Source organism: Ovis canadensis, chromosome 10 (assembly GCF_042477335.2).
Source record: "Ovis canadensis isolate MfBH-ARS-UI-01 breed Bighorn chromosome 10, ARS-UI_OviCan_v2, whole genome shotgun sequence".
Taxonomy (NCBI): Eukaryota; Metazoa; Chordata; class Mammalia; order Artiodactyla; family Bovidae; genus Ovis; species Ovis canadensis.
In genome coordinates this window covers 78,347,305-78,363,937 of record NC_091254.1, presented here as the reverse complement: position 1 = coordinate 78,363,937, position 16,633 = coordinate 78,347,305, and positions in this window count along the sequence as shown.

Here is a 16,633-nt window from a genome sequence, read left to right as displayed (position 1 = left end):
AGTCGGGCACGACTGAGTGACTTCACTTTCACTTTTCACTTTCATGCTTTGGAGAAGGAAATGGCAACCCACTCCAGTGTTCTTGCCTGGAGAATCCCGGGGACGGCGGAGCCTGGTGGGCTGCCGTCTATGGGGTTGCACAGAGTCGGACACGACTGGGGCGACTTAGCAGCAGCAGCATGTGAAAAGAATAGGGAAAAACAAATCTGACTTCATATTATATATATTTCTTTTACTTTAGCTTTTGTGCCCTGTTGCCTGCACATACTGATGTCAGCTCTACACTTTTTGTAAAAGAATGCTACCTACTTCTTGAAATATACAGGATAGCCTATTCTCAAGTCTCTGACCTTTAAGATTGCAGCACCTTTCCATTCATATGGAGATAAAAAATGTTGCAAAAAAGAGACTAACATTTGTTTTGTTGGAGGTTTATAGGAACCTCACGACCTGACCTATGTGGACAGCTGCAAGAACAAAGGATTTCTGCATCAAGAAGTTAGCAACAAACAACCACTCCCCTTTCCCTTTTCAGTAGGAAAGAAGCCTGAATTCTAACTGGGATAAAGTGGTTCTCTGAGACACTAACCTGCCATCTTCTGGGTTGCTAGCTTTCCAAATAATGCCATTATTCCTTGCCCCAACAGCTCATCTCCTGATTTACTTGCCTGTCATGCAGCAAGCAGAATGAGTTTAGACTCGGTAACAGTAGCAATTTATAATAATTTTATATAAGAAAGCAAACAATTATGTGTAACCTGTTAGTTTTGCTTTATATATGTCACTGTTCTCCTCAAATATAGAGCATGGTGGTTAGATGATATGTTCCACAATATGAATTGCCCTGGTTCAAATCAAGTTCCCATCACTGATTAGCCTTTGGCATGTATCAATGACAATCTTATAGCACCAATTTTTTGTCCAAACTTTGTGTATAATAATAATGAATAACTTACCCGTCTCTAAAAGGAGCAAGATACTGTTTTAAATAGTGTTTGATGTATAGCAGTTTATGAATATTATTATTATTGTGATGACTAATATTATAAATTATATTTCTATTTTATATGAGAGTCAGTGATGCTCCATTACTCTTTATTTCCTTAAAATTTAATGTTCATCACAGCACTGTCTATAATAGGCAGGACATGGAAGCAACGCAGATGTCCATCAGCAGACAAATGGATAAGAAAGCTGTGGTACATATACACAATGGAGTATTACTCAGCCATCAAAAAGAATACATTTGAATCAGTTCTAATGAGGTGGATGAAACTGGAGCCGATTATACAGAGTGAAGTAAGCCAGAAAAAAAAAAAAAAAACACCAATAGAGTATACTAACACATATATATGGAATTTAGAAAGATGGTAACCATAACCTTGTGTGTGAGACAGCAAAAGAGACACAGATGCACAGAACAGACTTTTTGACTCTGTGGGAGACGGAGAGGGTGGGATGATTTGGGAGAATGGCGTTGAAACATGTATAATATCATATAAGAAATGAATCACAGTCTAGGTTTGATGCAGGATACAGGATGCTTGGGGTTGGTGCACTGGGATAACCTAGAGGGATGGTATGGGAAGGGTGGTGGGAGGGGGGCTCAGGAGTGGGAACTTATATACACCCATGGTGGATTCATGTTGCTGTATGGCAAAATCAGTACAGTATTGTAAAGTGAAAAAAAAAATCCACAAGTAAAAAAAATAAATAAAAATAAACTGAAGGAACTCAGTGAATGTAAATTTAAAAAAAAATTTATAGCAATTTTTTTGTTATTGTTGGTTATTTAGTAAATATTTATTTACTGTCTGATTGTTTCCTTGAATATGGCATAGTGACTGGATACTTGTTTGATATATATGTTTTTAAATTTTACTCCAACAGCAGAAGTGACCACTTCCTGCATGGCAAAGGAAGTCTGCTATAAGTGTGTAGACGATTTACAAAGGGAGGGTGGCAGGGAAGGATTTGAAGGAGTATCAAGAACTGCAAAATGTCTGAGTTTCTTACTCTATGACCAACTAATGAATTAGCTGACCAGTTTTATGGTTATTGGCAGAAGATGTATGGCTTCTGGTTCACGTGCAAAGAATAGATTATTGCAACAATAGCAGTAGCCAGATTTTCATAAATGGTGCCCACTTCCTTTGTCCCAGTTCCCACAGGATGATTCAAATAAGTTCATATGACACATGGACTTCTTTGGTTGTGTTACAGAAGATCTCCAAATTTACATAACTTGAATCACTTTTTAGTATAGAGTAAACATGGCAGATATTTGCCTCTAGGGAAGATATTTTTATTATACTTCAAAGTAAACAAAACTGACATTTGTTCCAGAGTAAGGCATTGTCTCTGTTTTTCAAGACTGCTACCTATACAAACATCACTGAAAAGAGAGTTTGAATCAAAGGCCATCACCAGTGTTTTTTCTAATAATTGATCCTCTTTGTTTGAAAAACAGAAGCAGTATCTCTTGCAGATGGTAAATCATGGAGGAATGCCCATGGTTGACAGGATTATACTGGTTAGTATCAGCAGTCTCAGGGAACTTCTATTGGGTGATCACTGGAATTAACACTCTAAACTTTGCTTATTTTAGAAAGTTACCTTGAAGAATATAGTGATAGGTTTGGAAAAGTGAATTCTCAATCAATATTTCTTCTGATTAAGGTAAATATTCCACTGCTACCAATATATGAATGAAATTGAAAGTTACTCTCTCAGTCAAGACTGATTCTTTGCAACCACATAGGCTGTAGCCCACCAGGCTCTTCTGTCCATCTTCAGGAAAGATACTAGGGTAGATAGTCATTCTTTCTCCAGGAGATCCTCCTGATCCAGAGATAAAACCCAGGTCTCCCACACTGCAGGCAGATTCTTTACATCTGAGCTACCAATATATAGAAAGGAGAAAGAAAATATAATATTACACGGATTTACCATACTATGAATGCCATAGCAGGCATCTCATTGTAAATCAAGTTGGCAATTGAAAGCATGTTACTTAAAATAGATGTGCAGATAAATTGTAAGTTTTAACTGAACTAGTTAAATGGATGAATCCTATTTTCGAATATGACAGAAAGTAAATTAGAGACTTCACAGAATCATAAAATGTAATGAGAGTTTTCAGAAGAAACAAATACACAGTTGCATAATTTTTGTAACTTTATCTTGACAATTCCAGTGGTTTTCAGCCTGACTTTGAATTTACATATACCCAAGGACCATGTGAAGAAAGCTGAGTGCCAAAGAATTGATGCTTTTGAACTGTGGTGTTGGAGAAAACTCTTGAGAGTCCCTTGGACTGCAAGGAGATCCAACTAGTCCATTCTAAAGGAGCTCATCTCTGGATATTCTTTGGAAGGAATGATGCTAAAGCTGAAACTCCAATACTTTGGCCACCTCATGAGAAGAGTTGACTCATTGGAAAAGACTCTGATGCTGGGAGGGATTGGGGGCAGGAGGAGAAGGGGACGACCGAGGATGAGATGGCTGGATATCATCACCGACTCAATGGACGTGAGTTTGAGTGAACTCCGGGAGTTGGTGATGGACAGGGAGGCCTGGCATGCTGCAGTTCATGGGGTTGCAAAGAGTCGGAGACGACGGAGCGACTGAACTGACTGACTAACTCAAGGACCATGATATCTGTCTAGAACTGTTAAAGGTCCTAAATTTTATTTTTCTTGCCAACTAAACATTTAGCTTGCTATAGTTCTATGAATTCTGAAGGAAGCCAGATGATTCATGGGTCAGGGGAACATTACAGTTCATTTCTTATAATACAGAAGTAGCCAGAATAGCTGCATGTTATGGGTTGTCTGCAGTTGTCTAAGCTGTATTATACACAAGGTGGCATAAAGAGAGCCAGATGACACCATCATATATATTGGTTTAAGTTACGGAAGATATTTTCCAAGTTTAGAAATCCCGTATCTTTTTAATGGGTGACAAGCAAACTTAACTAACTTTTACAAAGTAACTGGTTCCAAATTGAGAAAGGAATATGTCAAGGTTGGAAAGGAATATGTCACTCTCCTTATTTAACCTATATGAAGAGTACATCATGAGAAATGCCAGGCTGGATGAAGCACGAACTGGAATCAAGATTGCCAGAAGAAATATCAATAATCTTGGATATGCAATTGACATCACCTTTATAGCAGAAAGCAAAGAGGAGCTAAAGAGCCTCTTGATGAAAGTGAAAGAGGAGGGTGAAAAAGTTGGATTTCCCCTGAAGGAGATATTTTATTTATTATATTATTGTTGTTCTGTCTCTCAGTCATGTCTGACCATTTGTGACCCCATGGACTGCAGCATGCCAGGTTGCCCTGTCCTTCACCATAACCCAGAGCTTGCTCAAACTCATGTCCACTGAGTCAGTGATGCCATCCAGATATCTCATCCTTTGGTGTCTACTTCTCCTCCTGCCTTCAATCTTTCCCAGCATCAGGGTCATTGCTAATGAGTTGGCTGCTCTTATCAAGTAGCCAAAGTATTGGAGCTTCAGCTTCAGCATCAGTCCTTCCAATGAATATTCAAGACGGATTTTGTTTAGGATTGACTTGTTTGAGTTCTTTACAGTCCAAGGGACTCTCAAGAGTCTTCACCAACACCACAGTTCAAAAGTATCATTTCTTCAGCACTCAGCTTTCTTTCTGGTCCAACTCTCACATCCACACATGACCACTAGAAAAACCATAGCTTTGATTAGACAGACCTTTGTCAGCAATGTAATGTCTCTGCTTTTAATATGCATCTAGGTTTGTTATAGTTTTTCTTCCAAGGAGCAAGCATCTTTTAATTTCATGTCTGCAATCACCATATCCAGCGATTTTGAGCCCCCCAAAATAAAGTCTGTCACTGTTTCTATTATTTCCCCATTTATTTGCCATGAAGTGATAGGACCATTTGCTGTGATCTAAGCTTTCTGAAAGTTGAGCTTTAAGCCAGCTTTCACTCTCCTCTTTCATTTTCATCATGAGGCTCTTTAGTTCCTCTTTGCTTTCCACCATAAGGGTGCTGGCATCTGCATATCTGACATTTTTTATATTTCTCCCAGCAATTTTGATTCTGGCTTTTACTTCATTAAGCCCATTTCACATGATATACTCTGCATGTAAATTAAATAAGCAGGGTGACAATAAACAACCTTGATGTATCCCTTTCCCCATTTGGAATCAGTCCATTGTTCCATGTCTGGCTCTAACTATTTCTTCTTGATCTGTATAGAGATTTCTCAGGAGGCATGTCAGGTGGTCTGCTATTCCCATCTCTTTAAGAATTTCCCACAGTTTGTTGTGATCCACACAGTCAAGGGCTTTAGTGTAGTCAATAAAGCAGAAGTAGATGTTTTTCTGGAATTCTCTTGCTTTTTCTATGGGCCAACGAATGTTGGCAATTTGATCTCTGGTTCCTCTGCCTTTTCTAAATACAATGTGAACATGTGTAATTTATCAGCTTACTTACTGTTAAAGTCTAGCTTGGAGAATTTTGAGCATTACTTTGCTAGTCTGTGAAATGAGTGCAATTGTGTGGTAGTTTGAACATTCTTTGGCTTTTCCCTTCTTTGGGATTGTAATGAAAACTGACCTTTTCCAGTCCTGTGACCACTACTCAGTTTTCCAAGTTTGCTGGCATATTGAGTGCAGCACTTTTGCAGCAGCATCTTTTTAGGATTCAAAATACCTCAACTGGAATTCCATCAGCTCCACTAGCTTGGTTTGCAGTGGTAACTACTAAGGGCCACTTGATTTCTCACTCCAGAATGTTTAACTCTAGGTACGTGTTTGTCTGAATCATTAGATTTCTTTGGTGTATTTATTATGTGTATTCTTACCACCTCTTCCTAATATCTTCTGCTTCCATTAAGTCCATACTGTTTCTGTCCTTTATTGTGCCCATCTTTGCATGAAATGTTCCCTTGGTATCTCTAATTTTCTTGAAGAGATCTCTAGTCTTTCCCATTCTATTGTCTTCCTCTATTTCTTTGCATTGATCACTTAGGAAGCTTTCTTATCTCTCCTTGCTATTTTTTGGAACTCTGCATTCAGATGGGTATAGAAGTCCTTTTCTCCTCTGTCTTTCACTTCTCTTCTTGTCTCAGCTATTTGTAAGACCTCCTCAGACAACCATTTTGCTTTTATTCATTTCTTTTTCTTTTGGGATCGTTTTGATCACTGCCTCCTATACAATGTTATAAACCTCCATCCATAGTTCTTCAGGCACTCTGCCTACCAGATCAATCCCTTGAATCTATTTGTAACTTCCATTGTATAATCATAAGATTTTATTTAGGTCATAATTGAGTGTCCTGGTAGTTTCCCCTGTTTTCTTCAATTTAAGTCTGAGTTGTGCAATAAGGAGCTCATGATCTGAGCCACAATCATCTCCTCATCTTGTTTTTGCTAACTGTAGAGAGCTTCATCATTTTTCCAAAGAATATAATTAATTTGATTTTGGTCTTGACCATCTGATGATGTCTATGTGTAGAGTCATCTCTGGTATTGTACAATTCAAGATAGACATATTGTTACTACCACTGAAATTAACAACACATATCACTAATGTTCCTCTCAAATAGTGCATCATTTTATCACATACTGATTGAATTAGGACTGTGAATATGTCTTCCTTACAAAATGGTCTAAGAACAGTTGTGCACATTTTTTTTCTTCCTGTCAAATTCTGTGACCAAGTATTAACTCTGTAGAGTTGGAAATGTTGATTGGGAAGAAAGGTATGCAGGGGTCCAAACTAATAATAAACACAAACAAATATAATAATAGCAGAAAGACAGCAAAAGAGATTTAAAGCAAAACTGAATTTCAAAGTGAGATAGAATTATTTTTATAGGAGTGACTTAAGCCAAGAGAAGAATCTCCGAGCTATCCCTCTCCAGTTTAGTGCTGACTAGTATTGGCCAAGCCCAAAGAAAGATTCAATGCCAAAGAATGTTCAAATTACCGCACAATTGCACTCATCTCACATGCTAGTAAAGTAATGTTCAAAATTCTCCAAGCCAGGCTTCAGCAATACATGAACCGTGAACTTCTTGATGTTCAAACTGGTTTTACAAAAGGCAGAGGAACCAGGGATCAAATTTCCAACAACTGCTGGATCATGGAAAAAGCAAGAGAGTTCCAGAAAAACATCTATTTCTGCCTTATTGATGATGACAAAGCCTTTGACTGTGTGGATCACAATAAACTGTGGAAAATTCTGAAAGAGATGGGAATACCAGAGCACCTGACCTGTCTCTTGAGAAACCTATATGCAGGTCAGGAAGCAACAGGTAGAACTGGCCATGGAACAATAGACTGGTTGCAAATAGGAAAAGGAGTACGTCAAGGCTGTATACTGTTACCTTGCTTATTTAACTTATATGCAGAGTACATCATGAGAAATGCTGGGCTGGAAGAAGAACAAGCTGGAATCAAAATTGCCGGGAGAAATATCAATAACCTCAGATATGCAGATGACACCAATGTTATGGCAGAAAGTGAAGAGGAACTAAAGAGCCTCTTGATGAAAGTGAAAAAGGAGAGTGAAAAAGTTGGCTTAAAGTACAGCATTCAGAAAATTAAGATGATGGCATCTGGTCCCATCACTTCATGGGAAATAGATGGGCAAACAGTGGAAACAGTGTCAGACTTTATTTTTGGGGCTCCAAAATCACTGCAGATGGTGACTGCAGCCATGAAATTAAAAGACGCTTACTCCTTGGAAAGAAAGTTATGACCAACCTAGATAGCATATTGAAAAGCAGAGATATTACTTTGTCAACAAAGGTCCATCTAGTCGAGGCTATGGTTTTTCCAGTGGTCATGTATGGATGTGAGAGTTGGACTGTGAAGAAAGATGAGTGCCAAAGAATTGATACTTTTGAACTGTGGTGTTGGAGAAGACTCTTGAGAGTCCCTTGGACTGCAAGGAGATCCAACCAGTCCATTCTAAAGATCAGCCCTGGGTGTTCTTTGGAAGGAATGATGCTAAAGCTAAAGCTCCAGTACTTTGGCCACCTCATGTGAAGTGTTGACTCATTGGAAAAGACTCTGATGCTGGGAGGGATTGGGGGCAGGAGGAGAAGGGGACGACAGAGGATGAGATGGCTGGATGGCATCACCGACTCAATGGATGTGAGTTTGAGTGAACTTCGGGAGTTGGTGATGGACAGGGAGGCCTGGCGTGCTGCAGTTCATGGGGTCGCAAAAAGTCGGACATGGCTGAGCTACTGAACTGACCTGAACTGAACTGAGTAATGGCCAGTATTGAGAGACCTCTTGACTGTGTCTCTGGGTGAAAAAGACTTTATTCCTACTGATCCATAAGCTCTCTTTATCTAAAATCTCCTTGTGGATAATCTGGTGGAAACAAGTGACACAACATTTTCTGTTGACTCAGTTTATAGGTAGACAATCACAGCTATCAATTAGCATGTAGTTTATAAGCTATTTTGCATTCTATTTATTTTTCACATGCCCAAAGAGAATTATGACCGATTAATTGGATGAGGCATAAAAGGCTAAATGACAAGTTTCTGCACTCTTTGTGGACATAAATTAAAATGACATATTACTTAGATAGCATCCTGTGTGTGGTGTTATAACTATCTGCTCAGTTATATCACAGCTTTGTACACTCTTTTATGAAATACAAATGTGAATGGAATTCATTTAAGGAAATAAGATTTGGAACCCAGTCATCCTTGAGTGAATTTGCATGCCACTTTGGTGGCCTGAATGTTGCAGATTACTCACTTTTGGAAGGACACAAAAGACATTAAGGTAAATTCTATGTCACATGAAGACAAAAGTGCATCTAAGGATAGAATATATTAAACTGACAGTCTTACAGAACACACATTTCTGGTACAGCATATTTCCCCAATGACATGGTTTCATTAACATTTAATGGCAGTGACATATATGGTGACTTGGGCTTGATGTGAACTAGCTCCAAATTGCCAAATGTTTTTTGAGAGGTTAGAAACCTGTCTTGGAGTACTGTACCAAATCAGGCAAAATAATAGCCCTAGAGGCTTGACATCATGGAAAAAAATTTAAAAAATAACATAATCTAGGATATAGTTTGACCTTGACATAGACACAGAGAGAAAACACAGCTCAAATTGAATTACTAACTGAATGTTGACTATAAAAAAACACCATACTGTGAAAATGTTGGAAGTAGACATACCCTCATCCAAGAATGACTATTGAATAGTGAAATCAGTTTAGAATCTCAGGTCATTAAGGATCAGGAACAGTATGTGGTAACAAACAAAGCAAAGGAACTAAACTCGTGAAAAAAAATTAAGGTAAACAATTAGGATTTCACTAGATATCTACAGTTTTGTTGTTGCTGTTGTTGTTCTCCAATGGCCTAGTTACTATAGCTAAAAGTGAGAATTTATTCTCCTTGGTGTGCAACCATTTGTGTAAATAAAGGAACATCACTGTGTCATCCATAGTTGGGGTGGGGGGTAGATTGGCAGTGTTCAGTAATAACAACCAGGAGCCTGTGGGTGTAAAACCTTGTCATATATGTCTGAAATATGATTATGTTTACCTACCATGAAGAATGTGGAAATGGCTGAGCAATGGCCTTTAGTTACATTCTTAGTCATTTGGAATTTGCAGTATGTGGGAATTTTTTATTTCTGTTAGGAAAATATTGGAAGTGAAACCATAATTGTAACTGATTATATCAAATATAAATTGAATCTATTGAACATATGCAACAAAAGGTTGGGAGCTTATTGATATAATTAAGTGAAAATAACTATCATATAAGGATGATTTCCTAGGAATCAATTTTATAAATGTCAAGTGCTGCTGCTGCTAAGTCGCTTCAGTCATGTCCAACTCTGTGTGATCGCATAGATGGCAGCCCCCAAGGCTCCGCCATCCCTGGGATTCTCCAGGCAAGAGCACGAGTGGGTTGTCATTTCCTTCTCCAATGCATCAAAGTGTAAAGTGAAAGTGAAGTCGCGCAGTCCTGTCCAACTTTTCGCGACCCCATGGACTGCAGCCTACCAGGCTCCTCTTTCCATGGGATATTCCAGGCAAGAGTACTGGAGTGGGTTGCCATTGCCTTCTCCAATAAATGTCAAAGGACACAAGTAAAGGATAAAAGGATATACCTACCCAGTTCATGACACAATAAAATAAAATATACTCATAGACATAAGGAAAGTATTTCAGTTTTCCCAAATCCCTTACTGGCCTAGATAGCTGACATATAATGATGCTTAAGAGACCATGAGAAACACACATTTGCAAACTCAGTGCTCCCTTTGCTTACCACATAAAAACTTCCTAGCATTTACCAACTCTTTGTGAATTTCTGGTGATCTGGTGATATATACAAAACAACACTAAGTGAATAAGGATTCAATTCCCAGCTGACTCCTAATTTTTACTGGAATCATCTGAGGGGGCTGAAGTCCTATTCCTCAGGAACATTCCATAATTGAGTTTGGTTTACAGCTTACAAACATAAATATTTATTTTTTCAGTCTTAAAGCAAAGTATTAAAGATATTATGATGGTAATACATTAATCTATTTTCCCTTTATATCACTTCTTCAAAACTTAAAAGAGAAGAAAGTAAGATATTCTCTGAACTCTTGCTCTGGTTTAACACCTAGCTTTTCAATTCTGTATCTAGAAAAATTCCAAATATTCTGTGTGATATACATTTAATAGTTTCCTCTGTCACATTTTACCCAACTTTCAATCTCACTTGGGCTCTTTTTTCTGGTCTCCAAGCCATTGGTATTCGAAACACATTATATGAAAATTTGTGTTTCTAAAACATTAAATGGTCATTTCTTGAATACATCTGGAAATCTTAGGATTCAGAATGTCTACCACATTGCCTGGCTTTATTTATGAATGCATTAAAAAATGAATGACTGAAATTGAATTAAATATAATATTTCCATCTTTAAAGTACCAGAGCACATTCACTAAATGTCCTCTCAGCTTCCCTATTACATTTTAAATTTATTTTCATAAAATATATCCTTCCTGATGTTATTTATACTGTCATAGTCTGCCTCAAATAAGTAATGCTTCATAATATTTCCATAAAGTATAACAAAGCTTAATTTTGATTTAAAGAACCCTCTTTGTATGGACACCATCCTATATTTTGAACCTTTCTAATTGTCACCATTTAAATATGTTATGTATTGTTACATTTCTAATTTTTTATATACACCATTTCCTGGGCAAGAGACATCTACTTTTTGTCTTAATCTTTTACTGATAATGCAAAACTTACTCCTTTCTTCTCATGTTGTTGCCTAACTCATTTTTATATTAATATTATTTAATTCATAAAAATCTTGACTCTTGTAGAGTACTTGTTTTGGTACTCTGCAGCATTTAGGAGACACAAAAATAAAGGGAGTGAGACAAACATATCTAGATCTTGCCAATTACTAGTTATCTGACCCTATGGAAGATATTACCTTTTCTGTTTCAGTTTTCACATCTGGAAAGTACACACAACAGCAGCTATTTTTGTGATAATTCACAAGGATATCATGATTTAAAATGCATAAAGTCAAGTCCAAAGCCAGAATTTTTTGCCTATTCCCTTCCTGTCTAGTGCCTAGAATAGAGCATGACCTCTCATAAGCACTAAACAAACATCTGTTGAGTAAATGACTGTGCTGAGAAAAATGTTCAGCATATGCCAGTAAATATCAAGAAATACTTTCTCTATAAGTTACTTTAAAAAAAAGATTCAATGCATTTGAGATACACATAAGAGTGATACAACCAAGTAGTGCAAGCAAGGCATCTAGTTAAACACACACACACAGACAGTGGTAAATGGGTGAGGCTTTACAAGTTGAATGATTGCTTTTTTATGACAAGCTTTAGAATTGAACAACATGCTTGATTCCAACCAGATTTCCTGTAATTGCTCCTTATAGAGAATCCTGGGATCACCTCTCTTAGTCATTTATGTTATTAAATTAGTGTTTCTTGAGTGATAGGGTAAATGATAAACATAGAAAAAATTAAAATAAAAGTATCTTAGACAGACTAGATAGATAAATAAATAGTCTTAGGGAGAGAAAACTTTAACCTCAGTAATTTTGTTACCATCTGATTCAACTCCTTGGATCTAATTTAAGAACATTTCCAAGCTTGATTAATTCAAGTATATGATCTAACACCATGAAATATCACTTACATAAAAACACTTAATGACCAAAGGGAAAATTTTTTGAAGGTACTGCATACTAAAAATAAGGGTTATGATAATTTTAAAGGACATTAAAAATCTCCATGAGTTATTAAGAGGAGTGTGGTTCCTTGTCTACGTCAGAAAATAATTTCCCAGAATGACTACTGGATTTGTTTATTCAGTCAAGTCTAAAGAATCTGAAAAAGAACATAATGACATATACTATCTTGACTTCACTATATATTTTTAAAATTTCTTTACACAAAAATACATTTAAAAATATAATATAAAAAGATTTTGTGAGAGAAATGTGAATTCAAGAATGGTTTAGTTCAGTTCAGTTGCTCAGTCCTGTCTGACTCTTTGTGACCCCATGGACTACAGAATGCCAGGCCTCCCTGTCCATCACCATCTCCCGGAGTTTACTCAAACTCATGTCCATTGAGTCGGTGATGCCATCGTTCTCCTCATCCTCTGTTGTCCCCTTTTCCTCCCATCTTCAATTTTCCCCAGCATCAAGGGCTTTCCAAATGAGTCAGCTCTTTGCATCAGGTGGCCAAAGCATTGGAGTTTCAGCTTCAACATCAGTCCCTCCAATGAACACCCAGGACTGATCTCCTTTAGGATAGACTGGTTTGGATCTCCTTGCAGTCCAAAGGACTCTCAAGAGTCTTCTCCAACACCACAGTTCAAAAACATCAATACTTGGGCACTCAGCTTTCTTCACAGTCCAACTCTCACAACCATACATGACTACTGGATAAACCATAGCCTTAACTAGATGGACCTTTGTTGATAAATTAATGCCTCTGCTTTTTAATATGGTGTCTAGGTTGGTCATAACTTTTCTTCCAAGAATGGTAATAAAATCCAAAAAGGCAATAAGATTATTTACTTTAATCAATTTCAATATCTGATTTGTGAATAAATTCCCCTCTTCAAGATACAACTTTGTGTTAACTAATAAGGATTGATCTGAATATACTCTCCAAATGCTCAACATATATTTTTTGTGTATCTTTCCAACCAAATACAATTTCTCTTATGATACAAAAAATAAGTAGGATTCCCAATTTAGTCACTAAGTCACATGCATATAATCAACAATCATTATTTTATGGATTCATAATATGCTATAAGCCTTCTTAGTGGTGCTACTGGTAAAAAACCTGCCTGCCAAGATAGGATACATAAGACACCAGGGTTTGAATCCTGGGTCAGAAAGATTCCTTGGAAGAGTATTCCTGCCTGGGAAATCCCATGGATAGAGGAGTCTGGCAGGCTACAGTCCATGACGTCAGAAAGTCAGAAGTGACTGAAGTGACTTAGAATGCAATGTGCTATAAAGAATCAGCTACATCATTAAAAATTGGATTTCCAGTACTACTTTATATGAAAGTATTTATATTTTAAGTAAAAATTTTAGTACATATATTGTATAGAATGTGTCTTAAATGAAATTCAGTTATCATTGAAAAAGTAAAATAAAGATTTTATATATATTTTGCAAAGTTTTAAAAAAGTTCTCAGGAAGTATTCTAATACCTTACACTCTCAATTCTAACATATAATGACAATATTATGATTTTCCCCTTTTGTAACTAATTTAATGAATTTATCTCCTACATTTTAATATATTGCAACTAATTTTTATGCCTTTCACCTTTGTGAACTGTGAGTTTTACATTTATTTATCTTTTTGGCTATTAGTACTTTAGCTTTTATGTGTATAAGTTGATTTTTGTTAATGATATTACTAATATGTCTTTCATGCCAGTATAAAATATTTTCACAAATCATTTTGCTTATTTTTCAAATTGTTCTACAGTTAAAAGTATGTTATTAAAAGCTATAAACAAATTTCTACATATAATTATAAGCTATATATTAAACTATATTCATTTCTGCTGTATAGGGGCACCCAAGATGGACAGGTCATGGTGGAGAGTTCTTATAATATGTGGTCTACTGGAGAAGGGAATAGCAAACCACTTCAGTATTCTTGCCTTGAGGATGCCATGAACAGTATGAAAAAGCAAAAAGATAGAACACTGAAAGATGAGCTTTCCAGGATAGTAGGTGCCCAATATGCTACTGGAGATCAGTGGAGAAACTCCAGAAAGAATGAAGAGATGGAGCCAAAGGCAAAAGCAACACCCAGCTGTGGATGTGATTGATGATAGAAGTAACGTCAAATGCTGTAAAGAGCAATATTGCGTAGGAACCTAGAATGTCACATCCATGAATGAAGGCAAATTGAAAGTGGTCAAACAGGAGATAGCAAGAGTGAATATCAGCGTTTTAAGAATCAGGGAAATAAAATGGACTGGAATGGGTGGATTTAATGCAGATGACAATTCTATCTACTACTGTGGGCAAGAATCCCTTAGAAGAAATGGAATAGCCATCACAGTCAACAAGAGTCCAAAATGCAGTATTTGGATGCAATCTCAAAAACAACAGAATGATCTCTGTTCTTTTCCAAGGCAAACCATTCAATATCATGGTAATCCAAATCTATGCCCTGACCAGTAGTGCTGAAAAAACTGAATTTGAACAGTTCTATGAAGACCTACAAGGCCTTCTAGAACTAACACCCAAAAGAGCTGTCCTTTTCATTATAGGGGACTGGAATGCAAAAGTAGGAAGTCAAGAGATAACTGGAGTAACAAGAAAATCTGGCCTTGGAGTACAAAACGAAGGAGGTCAAAGGCTAACAGAGTTTTGCCAAGAGAATGCACTGGTCACAGCAAACATCCTCTTCCAACAACACAAGAGACGACTCTACACGTGGACATCACCAGATGGTCAATACTGAAATGAGATTGATTATATTCTTTGCAGCCAAAGATGGAAAAGCTCTATACAGTCAGCAAAAACAAGGCCAGGACCTGACTAGGACTCAGATAATGAACTCCTTATAGCCAAATTCAGACTGAAATCGAATAAAGTTTGGAAAACAAATAGATCATTCAGGTATGAACTAAATCAAATCCCTTACAATTATGAAGTGTAAGTGTCAAATAGATTCAAGGGATAAGATCTGATAAAGAGAGTGCCTGAAGAACTAGGGACAGAGGTTTACGACATTGTACAGGAGGCAGAGATCAAGATCATCCCCAAGAAAAAGAAATGCAAATGACTATTGTTTGTCTGAAGAGACCTTGCAAAAGCTGAGAAAATAAAAGACACCAAAGGCAAATGAGAAAAGGAGATATATACCCATTTGAATGCAGAGTTCCAAAGAATAGCAAGGAGAGATAAGAAAGTCCTTCTTAGTGATCAGTGATCAATGCAAATAAAAAGAGGAGAACAACAGAATGGGAAAAACTAGCAATCTCTTCTAGAAAATTACAAATACCAAGGGAACATTTCATGCAAAAATGGGCACAATAAAGGAAAGAAATGGTATGGACCTAACAGAAGCAGAAGATACTAAGAAGAGGTGGCAAGAATACACAAAAGAACTGTACAAAAAAGATCTTCATTACCCAGATAACCACAATGGTGTGATCACTCACCTAGAACTAGACATCCTGGAATATGAAGTCAAGTGGACCTTAGGAAACAACACTGTGAACAAAGCTAGTGGAAGTGATGGAATTCCAGTTGAGCTTTTTCAAACCCTAAAAGACGATGCTGTGAAAATGCTGCACTCAATATGCCAGCAAATATGGAAAACTCAGCAGTGGTCACAGGACGGGGAAAGGTGAGTTTTCATTCCAATCCCAAGAAAGGAAATGCCGAAGAATGTTCAAACACAATTGCACTCATCTCACATGCTAGCAAAGTAATGCTCAAAATTCCCCAAGCCAGGCTTCAACAGTACATGAACCATGAATTTCCAGATGTTCAAGCTGGATTTAGAGAAGGCAGAGAAACAAGAGATAAAATTGCCAACATCCACTGGATTATCAGAAAAGCAATGTTAGAAAGTGATCTAGTTTCATTCTTTTATAAGTGGTTGACCAGTTTTCCCAGCACCACTTGTTAAAGAGATTGTCTTTACTCCATTGCATATTCTTGCCTCCTTTGTCAAAGATAAGGTGTCCATATGTGTGTGGATTTATCTCTGGGCTTTCTATTTTGTTCCATTGATCTATATGTCTGTCTTTGTGCCAGTACCATACTGTTTTGATGACTGTGCCTTTGTAGTAGAGCCTGAAGTCAGGCAAGTTGATTCCTCCAGTTCCATTCTTCTTTCTCAAGATTGCTTTGGCAATTCGAGGTTTTTTGTATTTCCATACAAATCTTGAAATTATTTGTTCTAGTTCTGTGAAAAATATGGCTGGTAGCTTGATAGGGATTGCATTGAATTTGTAAATTGCTTTGGGTAGTATACTCATTTTCACTATATTGATTCTTCCGATCCATGAACATGGTATATTTCTCCATCTATTAGTGTCCTCTTTGA